This window comes from Cebus imitator, unplaced genomic scaffold (genome assembly GCF_001604975.1).
Source record: "Cebus imitator isolate Cc_AM_T3 unplaced genomic scaffold, Cebus_imitator-1.0 Scaffold27, whole genome shotgun sequence".
NCBI lineage: Eukaryota > Metazoa > Chordata > Mammalia > Primates > Cebidae > Cebus > Cebus imitator.
In genome coordinates this window covers 7031967-7050567 of record NW_016107342.1, presented here as the reverse complement: position 1 = coordinate 7050567, position 18601 = coordinate 7031967, and the positions used below count along the sequence as shown (strand labels likewise).

The 18601-nt window shown below is 40.6% G+C and overlaps 1 protein-coding gene and 1 non-coding gene across 6 annotated transcripts in view; one reads left to right on the top strand and one right to left on the bottom strand.

Annotated features, from left to right (window-relative positions):
- Positions 1–18601, top strand: part of MBD5 (methyl-CpG binding domain protein 5) — a 486298-nt gene that overhangs the window by 233939 nt on the left and 233758 nt on the right. The gene's annotated exons all lie outside the window — the stretch shown is intronic.
- Positions 8951–9085, bottom strand: LOC119470321. The gene has a single exon (XR_005199206.1). It is a non-coding gene; the product is annotated as a small nucleolar RNA SNORA48 (small nucleolar RNA).

The window sequence follows — 18601 nt, the reverse complement described above, 5'->3', positions numbered from 1 at the left end:
GCACTGGCCGGCACAGCCGCGCTGGCGACTGTGGAGCACCTCCACCCGGGAATTTCCTAGTCTGTGGGCAATAAAAACACGGCGTCCACTCACCCTCTGCGCTTTCACTGGGAGCTGCAATCCTGAGCTGTTCCTAGACGGCCATCTTGGATCCGGATCTTCCTTCACATTTTAAGGTGTCCCAAATTCTGCATGTTTAGCTTAAATTTTAGTATGTGTAAAAGTGGCTCAAATATAACATTTAGCAAATATACCTATGGTCGACAATTAATACAATTGTTGACTTTTCTAACATTTGACTGCTGTATATGCAAAAAGACAGGTCTTTTTGAGAGGGGAAGAAGTAGTCTTCGCAACTTTCCTGCCTTGCTATCATGAGTGAGACATCAGCAGCAAAATAATAATTGTATTAGATAAATGAGTATATTTTAGAAGTTATGTGAATAATCCAACTCAAAATGATTCTCAGCCAAGTATGGTAAATTTTGTTTTCCCGCACCTCACTCCTGCCAGAGACAGTTTAGAAATGTGTAGAGGCATTGTTGGCTGCCACAGTGATTGGAGAGAGAGAGAGCTACAAGGAGGATCCAGGAATATAAAAAATTTCCAGTGGAGCAGGGGATAGTTCCATATAACAAAGACTTTGGTGTCCAGAATATCTGAAGAGTCCTTATTAAGAAACACTGTCTGATCATGGTGGCTCATGCCTGGAATCCCAACACTTTGGGTGAGCTAGGTGTGCCGATTGCTTGAGCCCGGGAGTTCAGGACCAGCCTGAACATAGCTAGACACCACCCTCTCTAGAAAAAAAACAAAAAACACAAAGCCAGGTATGGCGGTGTGCACCTGTAGTCCCATCTAATGGGGAGGCTGAGTTGGGAGGGTCACCTGATCCCAGAAAGATTAAGGTTGCAGTGAACCCAGATCATGCCACTGCACTCCAGCCTCGGCAAAAGAGTGAGACCCCTGTCTCAAAAATAAAAAAAGAAACACTGAAAGATACAGACTCATATTCTAGTTATGAATAGGTGGGAAATACCAGATACCAGATATCTTTATGGAAAACCTCTGTGAGTTAGTGGATCTTCAACTTTTTTTTTTTTTTTCCCAAAGCAGGGTCTCTCTCTGTCTCCCAGGCCAGAGTACAGTGGTGCAATCATGGCTCACTGCAGCCTCAATCTCCCAGGCTAGGGTAATCATCTTACCTCAGCCTCCCACATAGCTGGGACTACAGGCATGCACCATGATGTCCAGTATTTTTTGTAGAGACAGTGTCTCACCATGTTGGCAAGGCTAGCCTCAGACTCCCAAGCTCAAATGATTTGCCTGCCTAGCCTCCCAAAGGACTGAATTGAAGGCCTGAGCCACTGTGCCAAGCCTGGAAATTATTTTAAACTTAACAAATCTCTAGCCATGATGATGTTTATTGGAAGAATTGCATTTACCCATGTCATGATAGCATTGTGGTGTCTGAAGAATGTATCTTGAACTGTTGTTACAGACATTTTTCTCTAGTGTTCAGCCTTTAGAAGAAGGCCCAGGAATGGAAATAGGGACTTAATCTCTTATTGTGAGGAGATTACTGGGGTTTGGGTTCTGAAACTCGCAGTAAAAATTGGCTTAGATCTAGGTAAAAAGACTCACCTAATGGCCTGGTACTTTATGCTAAAGGTCAAAATAAAAAGCAGAGGGAGCTTTACTAGGAGATTGTAACACCATCATCCCCACCACAGAGTGAGAAAATTGATATCAAGAATTGAAATATATTGACTACCTACTCTTTCCTAGGCATTGAGATAAGACCTTTATGTGTAGACTTTCATTTATTTGTACAATAAAATTTCACTGTAATGTACAATAGAAAAACTGCTGGGGAAATACATAGCTCTTACAATCCAAAAACATCATGTGTGGTGATGGAGACAGAGATGCAGTCAGTTGTAACTACATATGAGAAATGCTATGATATGTAGTACATATTGGTTGCAATTGGGGGCATTTATAGGCATACCTCAGAGATACTGCAGGCTCGGTTTCAGACTGCCCTGGCGAAGCAAGTGTTGCAATAAAGTGAGCCGTAGGATTTGTTTTGTTTTCCCAATGTATATAAAAGTTACCTTTATACTATACTGTAGTCTATTAAGTATGCAATCTCATTATATCTTTAAAAGCTATTGTCAGGTTCTAACTGAGGTCCGAGGAGAGTCGGTGGGTGAGTGGCAGGTAGCTGGAAAACACTCAGAATCACAGACAGTTTCAACGTGGCTTTATTCTCTCTCTGGGCATGAGCAAGCCATACGTACAGCATTAACAGGGTAATTATACCTTTTACAGACAATAGTGGCTCCAAGCCCAGCACAAACTTATGTGGGTGATCACCTAATGTGACTCATGTGACGTGGTTACATAATGTGCAGGGTTGTGTGCCTGCACTCCAAACTTGCTGAGTCATGCTGCACCTTCCAGCTACCCCAGCCTATTCCTGACCAAAGTGCAGCCATTTCCCTTACTCTCCACCCCTTAGAACAAGGGCATCCTCTGGGCAGGGACATTTGCCCATAGGGTAGAGCCCTGAATCCATAACCCACAACAACAATACAGAGAGCAACAGCTCACTACTAGGATCCCAGCTGTGCTATTTTTGACTATTAGGGCCCAGCGTAGGCCAGAGCCTAGGGATGTCCACCATCTCTGCAGGGGGTTATCAGTAAGGCTCTTGACTGCCTTAATCTCCCATGAGACCCCTTGCAGGGCTGTTGTTATGTTCTGCTGATTGTCAGGGATAAAGGTACAACATTGTGTTCCTAAAAGGGCACAAGTGCCTCCTTGGGCAGCAATTGCTATGTGTAAAGCCATTTGATTTTTAAGGACCACCTTTCTGATCTGATCAACCTCATCAATTAACATGAGGAGGGCTACTTGGTGTAATTCAGAACCCTAGCGGTGTGCTGTACAAGAGTAGTAATTTGTGCTTCTACAATTATGACACCTGTTCCAGGAATAGTCATTGCCAAGGGGTAGAATCACCAGGGGGCTCGTCACACTCGCAAAAACTGAGAGCATAGCACCTCCCAGCTATGCGGGCATCTGGGCAATGTGGGGAGAACAGGGGCAAGTACATAAGGCCACCCCCAGGTACAACGTCCAGTCCTGTCTGCTGATAGGAAAGGCCACCCTGTGTCCCCACAGACCTATAAACTCCCAATAGGGCACAAAATCAATCAGGGCCCAATGTTGGTGGGGCCACTTGTTCCACCATATGTTCAATGTGATAATATGTGTTATGTTTACACAGGCTATGATGGATACCCATCCCACACCATGGTGTTACCCCAGTGTTGCGCTATGCACCGTGGTACCTGGGCTGGGTGTACCGCATGTTCTTCCACTAGCCACCTCCACCCATCATAAACACTATGGGCCAGCCAGGGGGCAGGTGTGCTGTGGGTCTTGCAGCATCCTTTGTCCAAAGCCTGCTGCACCATGTTCTGGGCATTGACCATGGGATTCCAAGTCTCCAGCCATGTCCAGTTCTCTGCAGATACCAAATGCATGTGCCAAGGCAAACCCTCTTTAGCTGCTGCTGGAAGGGCAATGCAGAACCAACAGTTGGAAACATTGGTCATCTCTGTGTAGGTGTGGGCCCAGTCCACAATGCAATTGGAGCATGTTAACCTATGGTCAAAATGACAGGGCAGGCACAGGTACTAACAAAGGTAGATCACATCCCTCAGGGAAAATAAAGGCTAACTTTTCATCCCTGGATAACAACACAGCTGCCAAGGGCTTCTGCCCTGGGTGACAGTATCACACCTTCTCGGCTCCCCATGGCTCGTTTGGGTCCTGTGTGACAAAGTCACAGGGGAGCTCATAATAAGCCACACAGACAGTGCATATGTCTCACAAAGGAGGGTTCTTTCCTTGGCCATTCCCCTATGAGCTATCAACCGCAGGGGCCATGTATTGAACACCCAAGGAGTAACATGCAAGTCATGTTGTAGGCCCTCCCTGCAGGGAGCTAAAATGGCCAACCACTGGCAATGCGGCACTTGGAGGGTCCATGGCCACAGCCTTTCTGTTTCCCTGCCTTCAGGTACATTGGGGGAGGCAACAACAGGTACCATTCATCCCCATACCTGCTTGGAGGAAGTTATCCTTAGTATGTATCTGCAACTGAATAGGGGTGGCAGCCTGTTGTAACAAAGCCTCCACTGGGGCCGGGCCACCTTTCCATGACTGTTCATTTGCGGTTTGAAGCACCAGGTTCAGCCTGGAACTCCAGCCCCACAAAGACAGGGCTGTGACATGCAAGCATAACCAATTCTTCAAGGGCCAGTTATATTGCTCAATCATACCCGCAGCTTGAAGGTTGTATGGCACATGGAATCTCGACTTTCTGTCCATTTGTTGTGCCCATTGTTATACGCATTGTTCCGTGAAATGTGTTCCCTAACAGTCTCAATGGCCAGAGGGCGACCATACAGGTCGGGCACATAAGTGTTGCCGGGCCCAGGTGGTATTCTGTTGATCGGCCACCCTGCAAGGGTAAGCCACAGGTAGGCGAATAACAGACCTGTGGCCATGTCCGCATCTGTTAGTGTATGCCTATACCCTTGTGACTTTGACAGCAGCCTGATGTAGTCTACTTGCCGTCTGACCAAGGGCACTTGCCCTGTCATTAATTGTTGTGTAACACTGGGCAGCTCCCTCCATTTAGGGCATGCCTGAGCACATGCCGCTCATTTCTCACAAGCATCCCAAATGTCTTGCGTGGGCAGGGACAGACCCCAGCGCTTATTGGCCTGTTGCATCAGTTTACCCCCTGCATGTCCCAGTTCCTGGCATAGCCATAAGGCCACATCTCATGTAGGTGCCAACTCTAACCATTGGACCTTGGCCAAGGCATCTGCCTTATCATTGCTGGGGGTGGCCAAAGACATACGGCCTGACACGTGATAAATAGTTACCTGTTTCTGATGACCCATTTCCTAGAGGTCTTGCCACATGGCTTGACCCCAAATGGGTTGGTGGCTGACAGCAATTTCTGTATTTTCCACAAAGTTAAGCAATAATAGACCACCCAGCTATCACTACAGATTACCATCAGTGTTATCTTATTGGCCATCACCATTCATATACTGCTCTAAGTTCAGTCTATTGGCAACTTTGTCCACACCCAGTTTCAAACCATATGGTGTCAGTACTAGGTTGGACTGCAAAAGTGGTCCAAGCAGCTGTATCACCTTGACTAGACCCATCTGTGTACCATGCCCCACTGGGAATTGGGGGACACCCTCCCTTAAATGGTGAAGGCTCAGGGTCTAGGGGTACCTTAGGTCCCATGACCGTATTTTGCATTAGGACTATAGGTCCCAAGACTTCTTGCAGCTCTGCTGCTAAGAAACTTGTACTAGCATATTCCATTGCTCCAAGTAGGTGCCACTTTGCCAAAGTGGATGTCTGCACCATCCCAGTCCAGGGAGTCACTACCCATGAACGCACCCATCCTGCTGTTGGATGAGTCATCTGCATGATGACTACAGCATGTCCTGTCACACTCTCACAAGCCTGAAGGGTGGCATATATAGCTGCTACCTGTTTCTCTATCGAGGAATGCCAGAGCTCAGCTCCCTTCCATAGTTGGGACCAAAAGCCTACTGGTGTTCTCAAGCATTGTGTGCTGCCACAGGCCCCAACCAAAACCATCTGTGGTCATCTGTGGTCACATGCACATCCAGCTCAAATAGGCACCCCTGGTCAGCTACCCATAGGGCTTATGCCTACTGAATAGCTCACTTGGCTGCCAGGAAATCAGCCTCAGCTGCATTATTCCAATTCCAGGTAGCTACCTTCTTTGTTAACTGATGCAACGGTTTAATCATTTGGCTGAATGGGGCATAAATGCCCACCAATATAAGAAGAGGCCCACAGAAGTTTGCAGCTGCTTCACCGTGGTAGGCTGAGGATATGCCGGAATCTTTTCAATGATAGCCCCTGGGATGGCCTTTGGCTTTACCCAAACAGATAACTCCCAAGAATTTGGCAAATGATCCAGGCCCTTGGACCTTGGATTCGTTGGCAGCCCATTTGCATGCTGCCAAATGTTTGCCACAAGAGGGGTGCCACCACTTCTAAATCTGACAGAGAATCAGAGGTTAACATATCATCAATATAATAGAATAGGTGGACCCCTTTTGGCATTGCCAGGCAGCTAAATCCGTGGCAGCTAGACCATGAAATGTGGTGGGGCTATGCACATAGCCCTGCAGCAACACTGTAAAAGTTCTTGGTTGCCCATCCCATGTGAAGGCAAACTGTTTCTGACTCTCTGGAGCAATATCGATGGAGAAAAATGCATTGGTCAAATCCACTACTTAGTGGTACTGTCCCACTTCCATCATCTAATGGTCCATCACATCCATGATTGACCATACAGCTGCATGCAAAGGGGGTGTTACTTTATTCAGTTCCCGATAGTCCACCATCGTCCACCAGTTTCTATCAGGCTTTCTAACTGGCCACACTGGAGAATTGTAGGGGCTATGGGTATCACACATGTTCTTCACCTCTTCCAGCTTTTTAGTTGTCTCAGTTATCTCTGTATATCCACCCAACAAGCAGTATTGATGAGTGGAAGTAACCTGTCAGGATAGTGGCAAAACCTGAGGCTGGTGATGCGTATGTCCATGCAGCACCAGCTTCACCATGTGTACCCGAAGTCTGAATTCCCTGGCTGTGGTTTGTAATGCCAGGTCATGTAAAATGCCCACCCCCAGAATGTATTCAGGCATGGGAGAACATACACAGTATATTATCAGGGAGTCAAACGACTGATGCCAAGGTGCAGGAATACAGATTTCACTTTCACTGACTGGCTTTCATAACCTTCAAAGTAAGCAGATTTGCTCAGAAACTTATTTAGATTCCCATAAAGAAGGCTGCAATCTGCACCAGTATCCACCAGTGCCAGCACCCCACCCACTGTGTATTGGTGGGGAGCCAGTGGATCGCTAATTCCACATGTGGCCTCTGGTCATCTGGTGTCTCCCTAAGCTGGGCATCTTGGCCAGTTCCTTAATCAGACAGAAATGGCTGTACATTTCCACCTTGCTGCAGCAAGTAGTCTTTGAGCTAAAGCACCCAGGTGGGACTGGGTGGCACAGCAATGTCCTTCTCCCCCTTGGGCATTTTCTGGAATTGCTGCTGCAGAGACAACTGTTGCCGCAAAGTTAAGAGTACTTCATTGGGGTGCTTATTGATTTTCTCTTGGTCAACCCCAGCCAAATCAAATCTATCCACATCCACGAGCATGTCACTCTTTGGGGCCTCCTTTTCTCTCATGAGGAGCCCCCCTATGGGTGGGGCATCTTCCCCTCTTTATGGCACAGACTCCTCAGTCCTGCCAATGGCCTTCTGCTTCCCCTAGAACCGCCATAGCAGTGATCACTTCATGTATTTGTCACCCTACATACAGGGTGAGGACAGCAGCTGGGGAGCCAAGGGTTGCAGAACCCGACATGAGACTCCTTATGTGGAGATGGAATGTTTATCATCTGGCCTCTGGGTATTTAGGTCAAATACAGCCTGCCACATACCCATCTCCCAGATGATTTGCACCAAATCAGCATATGACTGCCATTTACCCAGTTTCAGGTATTTCAACTGCATCATTCCACACAGTCTGTATGACTGCCCATAGCCACTCAATCAGAGTGTGGTCACCTTGCTCTTGTGCCAACCACTTGCTCACCTGCAACTGGTATGCTGCATCCTTCGGGGACTGGATGTGTAGTTCTTGTAGCACAGTCAAAAATGCCCATCCAACTCTGCCAGCAAAGACTCATTCATCAGTGTTCTATGCTTCCAGCTGCTTCAGCATCTTCTTCATGATTGCTAGGGACCCATCTACCTCCGTCCAGGTTTCCATCAGAGCCCATCCAACTGGCACAACTGCCACTGGGCACCACAACCCATGTTGTGGCCACATGGCTGACCCAAAATCAGTAGGAACCAAAGGCTCACTCACCTCAGGATCCTGTTTGTGATGCCAATTGTTAGGTTCTAACTGAAATAATTATACCTTTTACAGATAATAGTGGCTCCGAGCTAAGCATGAGCTCTCATAGATCATCATCTAATGCTCCTCATGTGGTGTGGTTACATAATGTACAGGGTTGTGTGCTTGCACTTCAAACCCACTGAGTCATGCTGCACCAGAAGGCCACCTCAGCCTACTCCTGACTAAAGGACAACCATTCCCCTCACAGCTATGGAAATACCTTGATTTAAAAATAGTTTATTGCTAACAACAACAACAAAAAGTTAATGATTGCCTGAGCCTGCAGCAAGTAATCTTTTTGCTAGTGAAGGGTCTAGCCTCAATGTCAACATCTGCTAACTGGTCAGGGTAGTGGTTGCTGAATGTTGGGTTTTCTGTGGTAATTCTTTAAAATAAGACAATGAAGTTTGCCACATTGATCAACTCCTCCTTTCATGTAAGATTTCTTTAGCATATGATGCTGTTTGCTAGAAGTTTCCTCACAGTAGAACTACTTTAAAAATTGGGATCAATTCTCTCAATCCCTGTTGCTGCTTTATCTACTAAGTTTCTGTAATATTCTAAATATTTTGTTGTCATTTCAACAATCTTCACAGCATCTTCAGGAGTAGATTCCTCCTCCAGAACCACTTATTTTATTCAGCCATAAGATGCAACTGCTCATCTGTTCAAGTTTTATCATGACATTGCAGCAATTCAGTCACATCTGCAGGTTCCACTTCTAATTATAGGTCTCTTGCTCTTTCCACAACATCTGTGATACTTCCTCCAGTGAAGTCTTGAACCCATCAAAGTCATCCATGAGGTTTGGAATTCACTATTTCCAAATTCTTGTAAATGTTGATATTGTGACCTCTTCTCATGAATCAAAAATATTCTTTGCTTCTGCCCCCATATTTTCCACATAGGAAGGAGGTATGGGCACAGACCAAAAGCTAAGCTGGGATAAACAAAGGATTGCTGTATCTCTGGCTGATATGTGATGGGCACCAACAAGCAGAGGCTGCTCTACCGAGGTCAGAGGGAATGAATATTCATAATGGCACCTAGAATGGTAAATCCTTTCCAGAAGGTTTTCCATTTACTTTGCCCAGACGCATCAAGGAAACACTGTGTATGGAAGGTATAGACTTACAAAATGTATTTCTTAATTTAAAAAGACTTTAAAGTTGATGGATTTTCAAGGTGAAAGACTTGATCTATGGACTACAGAGTGGATATTGTGTTGGTGGGCTAGGAACAACACTAATCTCTTTGTACATCTCCATTGCAGCCCTTAGATGACTAGGTGCACTGTCAATGATCAGTAATATTTTGAAAGGAGTATTTTTTTCTGAGCAGTAGGTCTCTCAACCGTGAGCTTAAAATAGTCAGCAAATCATGCTGCAAACAGATATGCTGTCCTCTAGGCTTTGTTATTCCATTTATAGAGCACAGGGAGAGTAGATTTAGCATCATTCTTAAGGGCCCTAGGATTTTGGGAATGGTAAATGACCATTGGCTTCAACCTAAAATCCCCAACTGCGTTAGCCTCTAACAAGAGAATCAGTGTGTCCTTTGAAGCTTTGAAGTTGAACATTGACTTCTCCTCTAGCTGTGAAAGTCCTAGATGGCATCTTCTAATAGATAGATAGATGACTGTTTCATCTACATGAAAATCTATTGTTTAGTGTACCCACCTTCATCAATGATCTTAGATAATTTCTGGATAACTTACTGTAGCTTCTCCATGAGAACTTACTGCTTCACTTTGCACTTCTGTGTTATGGAGATGGCTTATTTTCTTAAACCTCATGAACCAACTTGCTTTGCCAAGGTCATACTTGTCTTCTGCAGATTCCTCACGTCTCTCAGCCTTCACAGAATTGAAGAGAGTTAGGGCTTTGCTCTGGATTACACTTTGGTTTAAGGAAAATTAACTGGAATAGCACTTTTAATTTGCTTCATTAACTTTTCCTTTACATTCACAACTTGGCTAACTGTTCAGCACAAGAAGCCTAGCTGTCAGCCTATCTTGGCTTTTGACATGTCTTCCTTACTAAGCTTAATTATTTCTACTTTTTGATTTGAATGGAGACATGATTTTCTTCCTTTCACCTGAACACTTAAAGGCCACTGAAGGGTTATTACTTGGCCTAATTTGAATATTATTGTGTCTTAGGGGAGAGGGAGAGAGATGGGGGAACAGCCAGATTCTGGGGTAGTCAGAACACACAACATTTATCTTTTGAATTTGCCTTTTTATATGGGCTTGTGTTGTGGCAACCAAAAACAGTTACATGGAAACAGCCAAGATCACTGATCACAGATCACCATTTTAGATATAGTAATAATGAAAAAAGTTTGAACTCTTGCAAGAATTACCAAAATGTGACACAGAGACGTGAAGTGAGCACATGCTGTAGGAAAAATGGCATCAACCTTGCTCAATACAGGGTTGTCGCAGACCTTCCACTTAAAAAACGTGTATCTGTGAAGAGCAAAAAAACAGGGTGTGCCCGTACATTTATTCCTGCACTGGGGAAATGGGAGGTTACGGAATGTTTACTAGAGGGTGACATATAACATGAATCTCTTTTATCATCTAATGTCAAAAAAATTTATGTCATCTGTATCATTCCTATTTGTGGAAGAAGAAGAGACTAAGTACAGAGAGGCTATACATTCTATTTTAGGCTATAAAATAATAGCATACATTTATATTGCTCTCACTTTACAAGAGCTTTATATTATTCATCTAATTCTCACAACCACCCAATAACATAGATGCTTTTGTCAACTCCAAAAAAAAAAAAAAAACCAACAATTGAGCCCTGTGGAAATAAATAAATAAATAGAAAGAGGGAAAAAAACTGAGCCCTGTAGGGTTAAGTCATTGGTCCAAGGTCATATACCAAGGTCATATATATGCAAAGGCAATGCTGGGATTTGAACCAAGGCAGACAGACTGTAGTGTCTATGTGCTTAACAACTATAGCATACAGTCTCTCTTCCTCCTAATTGGTCATTAAGTCTGGTGGAAAACTCAGCAGTCAGAAAGGAGAACCCATGTAGTTAAGTAACAGAATGACATTGGCATTTTAGATATTGTTTTGACTATAGTAAAAACAGTGGACTTGGATGAGACTGATCTGGAGGTGGGAAGACCAAATAGAGGAAAGCACGAATGCTAGTCTGATCTAGGCTCATGATCTAAATATCATGCAACAGATATTTAGCAAATCAAACAGTCAGGACTTCCCGGTTCATGAACACTGAGTGTGATTCAAAGGAGAAGCTCAGGAATCACTCCTTGCTGGACTATGTGAAAAGTTGATATTTGGGTGGATAATACAAGAAAGAGACAATTTAAGAGAAAGGTTGATGAGTTTTTTATTCTCTGTAAATTCATATTTAAAATGACCATAGGGTGCACATATGAAGATGTCCAGAAGGCTGTGGAATTTGTGAACTTTGCTCAGGAGAGATATCTGGGCTGATAAATAGAGAAAAGGACTAATCAGGGAAATGTAGCATTGCTGAGCATTTTTAAAGACACAGTGATCAAACACCGCATGTTTTCACTCATAGGCGGGTGTTGAACAATGAGAACACATGGACACAGGGAGGGGAGCACTACACACTGGGGTCAGTTGGGGGGAAATAGGGGAGGGACGGTGGGGGGTGGGAAGCTGGGGAGAGATAGCAAGGGGAGAAATGCCAGATGTAGGTGATGGGGAGGAAGGCAGCAAATCACACTGCCACGTGTGTTCCTATGCAACAATTTTGCATGTTCTTCACATGTACCTCAAAACCTAAAATGCAATAAAATAAATAAATGGGAAAAAAAAAGACACAGTGGAGTTTTTAGATCAAAATATATCATGTTGTGGTGTGTGTAGTGGAGGCAGAGACAGGGAGGGAGATGAAGAGAGGAGAAAACTTCTTGTAAGGTGTGGGAGCAGATAAGAGATTATTAATTCTTGAAAGTTTGTAAGTCTTTCCCTGTTTCCTATTCAAATTCAGGCCAATTTTTGGTGCTGTTTTATGTATTGGGAAGGGAGGAAACTTGAAAGAAGCCAGTAAAGCTAGAATCACTTACATTAGGAAGTTTGAGGGAGAATATAATCAATCTTGAAAGACTGGAGAAGTGGATGTATTGGTGGGAAAAGTCATATTAGGTGGAGGTTAGAGAGTTTGAGGAAGACTTTGGGGGAATGAAATAAGATGCTGGGATAGCTTCTCTGCTGCACAATTTAGGGAGAAGACAAAAGAATCTAATTATCTTTTAATGTGCATTAGCAATGAAATCCTCCATTAGCATGGCTTCGTGAGAGTTCAGTAATGATTTAAGTTGTTTTTCATTTTTCAGTGCTTTTTACATATAGGCTCCTGTTTTGTTTGTTTTTATCTGAACATAGGATTATGAGTCTGCCCAAAAGGTATATTGGCTTTATATGAGTTACTTCTAATTTCTCCAGCAGTACTCCAGTAACCTATGTATAGTATTGAAGAAAGCAGACATTTGCATTTATTTTTACAAGTTTAATAGCCTAATGAGATAGAAAGAGTTCACAGTATTGATAAGTGGTGTTCAAGGTAATGGAGGTGTATACATCATTTCAAAGTGCACATGTAAATGTGGACCATGAAATACCAGAGGAAATTTAAGAATTTGAGATAAATGTGAAAGATGCAAAATTTTAATGTTGTTAGATTCTCAGAAATAATTTACAGGCTAGTGGGATAGTTCATAACTGTAATCCCATCACTTTGGGAGGCCTATGTGGTACGACTGCTTAAGTCCAGGAGTCTGAGAACAACCTAGCTGTATAGTGAGACCTTACCGCTACTAAATAAGAAGAAGAAGAAGAAGAAATAATAATAATAATTTACAGATGAAGAAATTAAGACTGAGAGAGGTTAGGTCTGTTGTCTAAGGTCACACACAACTAGTAATTATAGTAGCCGATATTCAAACCTGATCAGTCTATCTTCAAAGTACATTCTCTTTCTAGTACGCTTTTGAACTACCTAGAAAAATAGTGGCAGTTTCTGAAATGCAAAAGTATGATCCGTGATAATTGCTAGGCACTGTACCAATCAGAATTCTTAGTTTTAAACAATATAAGCCAGCTTTGTCTAAAGCAGAAAAGGAATATTTGGTAACATCACAGAGCCCACAGAATCTGTAGGGTTGCTGGAGAAGTAGACTTAAGAAACTAGTAGAAAGGAAGAAAGGTAAAACTCTGCCAATGTCACACCATAGGAAATTCTGCTTTGAAAGCTGCTGCTGATACAGCTTCCACTGGAGAGTCTTTAACATGCCACTGGGCTCTGCTGCCTTTGGACACTCAGTGAAATTTGCTGTTTCAGTGTGACCGTAGCTTCCATGAGTAATCTCTGATGGTTTTCTACATCTCTGCCTCACTCTCACAAAAATCAAAGTCCTGGCCGGAGCATTAGTTTGGTTAACAAAGGTCACATGACTGATGATCAATAACCAAGGAACTAGGAAAGGGACTATCCCAGATTCCAATATTTTTGAGATTTCCCAAAATAAGAAATGTGTTCAGACACTGCGCAGCCATCAACAGATGTCATTTACACATATGTGTGCATGTATACACACACACACACACACACACACACACACTTGATGATTGCTTCCCAATGCCAGAGATGTCTCATTAAATTGGTAACAACATGGTGTTTGAGTTCTTTTGTTTTTTAATTTATGTTTTGCTTCCTCAAACATGTTTCATGGTATAAAGGAAGAAAAATACAAGTAAAGAGAAAAGAAAAAAAAAACCTTTTAAAATCCCAGTACCTGATGAAAACAACAGCAACATTTTTGTGTATATTCTTCCAGGCTTTGTTCAATACATAGAAATGAACTCTTTAGCCAAAATAGGATGATAGTACATATTATATTAGGACCGTCTTTTTAAAATTCACAATGTATTCTAAACATCTTTCTATGGCAGTTTTAGAAGTGCATACTATTCTATTCTATGGGTGTATCATAATTTGTTCAAAAATCACAGATTATTGAACAGTTAGGTTATTTACAGTTTTTTGTCATAAACAATGTTTGATAAAAAATATTTTTCATACCCTTTTTACATTATTGAATTACTTCAGAAAAACAAATTGCTAGAAATGCATTTTCTTCATCAAAAGATAACACATTTTAAAGGCTTTTAGTTCTTACCTTCAATTTACTTTTTCAAAACATTATATTAATATATGCAATATATATGCATATAATGTACATTTTGCATTATGTGTATGACAAGTTTTTGTATTGCTAATTTGATGGATGAAAAGTCAGACTTCATTTCTTTTATTTGTTCAACAAGTATTTTTGAGACTCTGCTATATGCTTGACACATTTCTGGAGAGAGATAAGCACCTTGCTTTTGTGGAGCTTACATTATAGGGAGTATGTGAGGTGGCAGACTGGGGAGAAAGAACAAAGTTCAGGAAAGAGAAAAAAACAAATGCTTAAATAAATTTGAAAAGGAAGGGATGATTAAGAGGGTAATTCAAATGGCAACTTAGATTAGGAAGGGAGAGAAGTGTTTCAAGAAAATAGGAAAAGCTTCTCTTTTGATTTTAATATCTAAATCAGGCAAAGATCATACAAGAAAGAAAAATTATAGGACAGTCTCACATGGAAACTTTGATGCAGAAACCCTAAATAAAATATTGGTAAATCAAAGTGAGTTGTTTGTGTTCGTATCTCCTGACCACATAGGCTTTATTTGAAGAATTCAAAAATGGTTCAATTTTTTTTTTAATCAGTGTAATCTATAACATTGAATAAATTAAAGGAGAAAAACCATATGGTCATCCCAACAGATATATTAAAAACATTCAGTAAAATTGAACAATAATCATAAGAAAAACTCCTAGCACATTAGGAATGGAAGAATAATTTATTAATATGATAAAAATGTATTTACAAAAAATAAGAAGCAAAACATTTTCAAAACAGCAAGCATGCCACTTTAAAGAATGAAAGAAAAGTTTGCCTGTTACCACACAAACTTTTCAACATTATACTACAAGTTCTACCCAATGCAGTAAGAAAAAGAGAAAGAAGAGAAATACAAAGATTGACTAGCAAGACGTAACTGTCATTATTTGCACATGTTATTATTACCTATATAGAATTAATAGAAAATGTCTGCAAATATGCTGGAGTAAAAATCAACTTGTAAAATAGTCACTTTCCTATCAATAATCAATTAATAAAAATAAAAAGGTTATCAGTAATAATAACAAAAACTGTAAAATAAGGAGAAATCTAATAAGCATTTTATAAACAATTTATCTGAAGAAAACTATAAAACTTTGCTGAGAGACATTTAAACAAATAGATATATGTTGGTAAGACTAACACAATAAAATGCAAATTTCTTCCACATTAATCTGTAAATATAATATAATCCTAGGTTTTCAGGTGTTTTGTTTTGTTGATTAAAAGAAAAGCAGAGGAACAGATACTTATTCAGTGATCACTGTATGTCACACTCTATGGAGGCTGTTGGGATACAGCAAAGAATGAAACAAAGGTTTATCAGGAATCATTGAAGATCTTCTAACATTTACTCTGAATGCCATAAAGAACAAAAAACATGCAGGAAATACCAGGCTAATGTTGATTTGGGAGGTGATGAAGGGTGTGAGTAGAGAGAAGAATAATGCAGGCTTTGACATCTATCCATTTAAAAATGTATTATAAGGGTTTTTGAGACCACAGTAGACAGGTTAAAAAAAAAAAAAAAAGAATAGAAAAGACACAAATAGACCTGAGTATAGAGGAATTTGCAGTTTGTTTTAGGTGGTATTTCAAATTAAAATAGAGAAAAGAATTGTTCAACAGAGTTGTGACAATTGGGATAAAATTAGTACTAATCTCACAGTCTAGTGTCAGCCCAAATAAAGATCAGAAGGATTACAGATGTTTACATTTTTCTGATTTTACTTTTCCCTATGAAGTATTTTGAACTTATTAAAAAGTACAGGAAATAATGACATTAGTAATTTTTAATCAAATCACATCACATTAATCCTGATTTCTCTCACATTTTTTAAAAGAAATAATATATTACTGACAAAGCTGAAGCCCATCTCCATTCCTTCTCCTTCCCTCCCTCTCCAGAGATAACCATTATTCTGAAATCAATATGTTCATATGAATGGCTATTTTTATATTTTTACTCAATATACGTTATTTTTAAATAGTATTTAGTGTTCTTTAACTTTTTTAAATTTTATGCTTGTTTGCTTCTATGTATTGGTCTTTAATCCACCTGGGTTTGTTTTATGTATGACTTGGGGTAGGTATCTAGTTTTATTTTTTCCATATCAATTATCTATCCTGCAGAAGAACCCATCACCCCATCCTATTCTCATTGATTCTTATAACACATCTTTTGTTTTATTTATTCCAGATCTATATATTTTGTGTTGCTATTGTGAACTATTTTTTTCTTCTCTCTCTCTTTTTTTTTGAGGTGGGTTCTAACTTTTTCACCCAGGCTGTAGTGCAGTGATATGATCTTATCTCACTTTGACCTCTGCCTTCCAGGCTCAATCAATTCTCCCACCCAGCCTCCTGAGTAGCTGGGACCACAGGCATGCACCACCAATTCTAGCTAATTTTTGTATTTTTTGTAAAGCTGCAATTTCACCATATTGCCCAGGCTGATCACAAACTCTGAGGCTCAAGGGATCTGCCAGCCTTGGCCTTACAAAGGGCTGGAATCAGCTGGGATGAGTGCTCTCTTCCTTCTGTATGTCTGTTTGTTTGTTTGGTTTGGTTTGGTTTTGGTACAGCCTGATCTCCCTAAACTCTCCCCAGGCTTTCCTTGAATTCCTAATCTCAAGCGATTCCCCCACCTAGGCTCCCAAATTTCTGGGATTACAGGCTTGAACCACAGCATCCCCTTCTCTTTTCGTTCTGTTATACTTTATGTTATTTTTCTATTTACATGAAGGTCTCCTTTTTATTTTTATTGTATATTTATTTTTTAACAGCTCATCTTTCTGAACCATTTTATTGATTCAGTTGATAGACAGGTTTTTTTATGTTGATTATTTTATTATTAGTAGTTAATGATAATTCTAAATCTTTGCCAGAATTGATATATATCATGTTCTTATCTGGTTGTGTTGGCTAATTCTTACAGAATAATGTTAAATAAATGTACCATGTACGGTTTTTAATTTGCTAGGAATATTTTAAATAGAAGTGGATATTGAACATCATCAAATAACTTAAGTCATTTATAGTGATAGTCATTTGGTTTTTGCTTTTTAACCTATTATTGTAATAATATATTTTATTAAATTTCCCAACATAGACATTTCATATTCTCCATTTAAACTCTATTTCATCATGTATTTGGTTTATTTTTAAAATCGAATCTCCATAGAGGTAAGTGGTGATTTCTATTTTGTTTTTTTGTATCCTTCATACCTGATACAATGCCTGGCATAGAATAGACACTCAGTAAATATTTACTGAATGAATAAATAAGTGAGATTAGGTTTTAGGTTTCATTTTGTCATGTCATTGTCATGTACTACTTTGATAAATGAAATTAAACACTTTCCTTCTTTTTGTAAGTATTGAAGTATCACTAGAACCATCTGTTGTATTGGTCTTTAAAAGGGAGCAGCTTTTGTTGTGGTTATCCAAGTCTACCTTTCCTGTTTTTGTTTCATCTCTAATTTTTTCCTATTTCTTCAGGTTTATATTTTCCTTCTTTTCAGTTTTCTTGAATTCAGTGCTTCGTTTATATATTTCAAACATTATTATTTTTTAATAAATAGGTTTAAAGCTCCAAGTTTTCTTCTCAGATCAATCCTAAATAGCCTGTAATTTATTATTGATTTCTTCTTTAATACATGTATTAAAGGATATATAGGAGATAAACTTTTAAGTCTTTGTATTTCTTTTTTTTTAATTGCATTTTAGGTTTTGGGGTACATGTGAAGAACATGAAAGATTGTTGCATAGGTACACACATGGCAGTGTGATTTGCTGCCTCCCTCCCCTTCACCTATATCTGGCATTTCTCCCCATGCTGTCTCTCTCCACCTCCCCACCCCTCCGTCCCTCCCCTATTTACCCCCAATGGACCCCAATGTGTAGTGCTCCCCTCCTTGTGTCCATGTGTTCTCATTGTTCAACACCCACCTATGAGTGAGAACATGCAGTGTTTGATTTTCTGCTCTTGTGTCAGTTTACTGAGAATGATGATTTCCAGGTCCATCCATGTCCCTACAAAGGACACGAACTCATCGTTTTTGATGGCTGCATAATATTCCATGGTATATATGTACCACATTTTCCCTGTCCAGTCTATCATTGATGGGCATTTGAGTTGGTTCCAGGTCTTTGCTATCGTAAACAGTGCTGCAATGAACATTCGTGTACATGTGTCCTTATAGTAGAACGATTTGTAATCCTTTGGATATATACCCAGTAATGGGATTGCTGGGTCAAATGGAATTTCTATTTCTAGGTCCTTAAGGAATCGTCACACT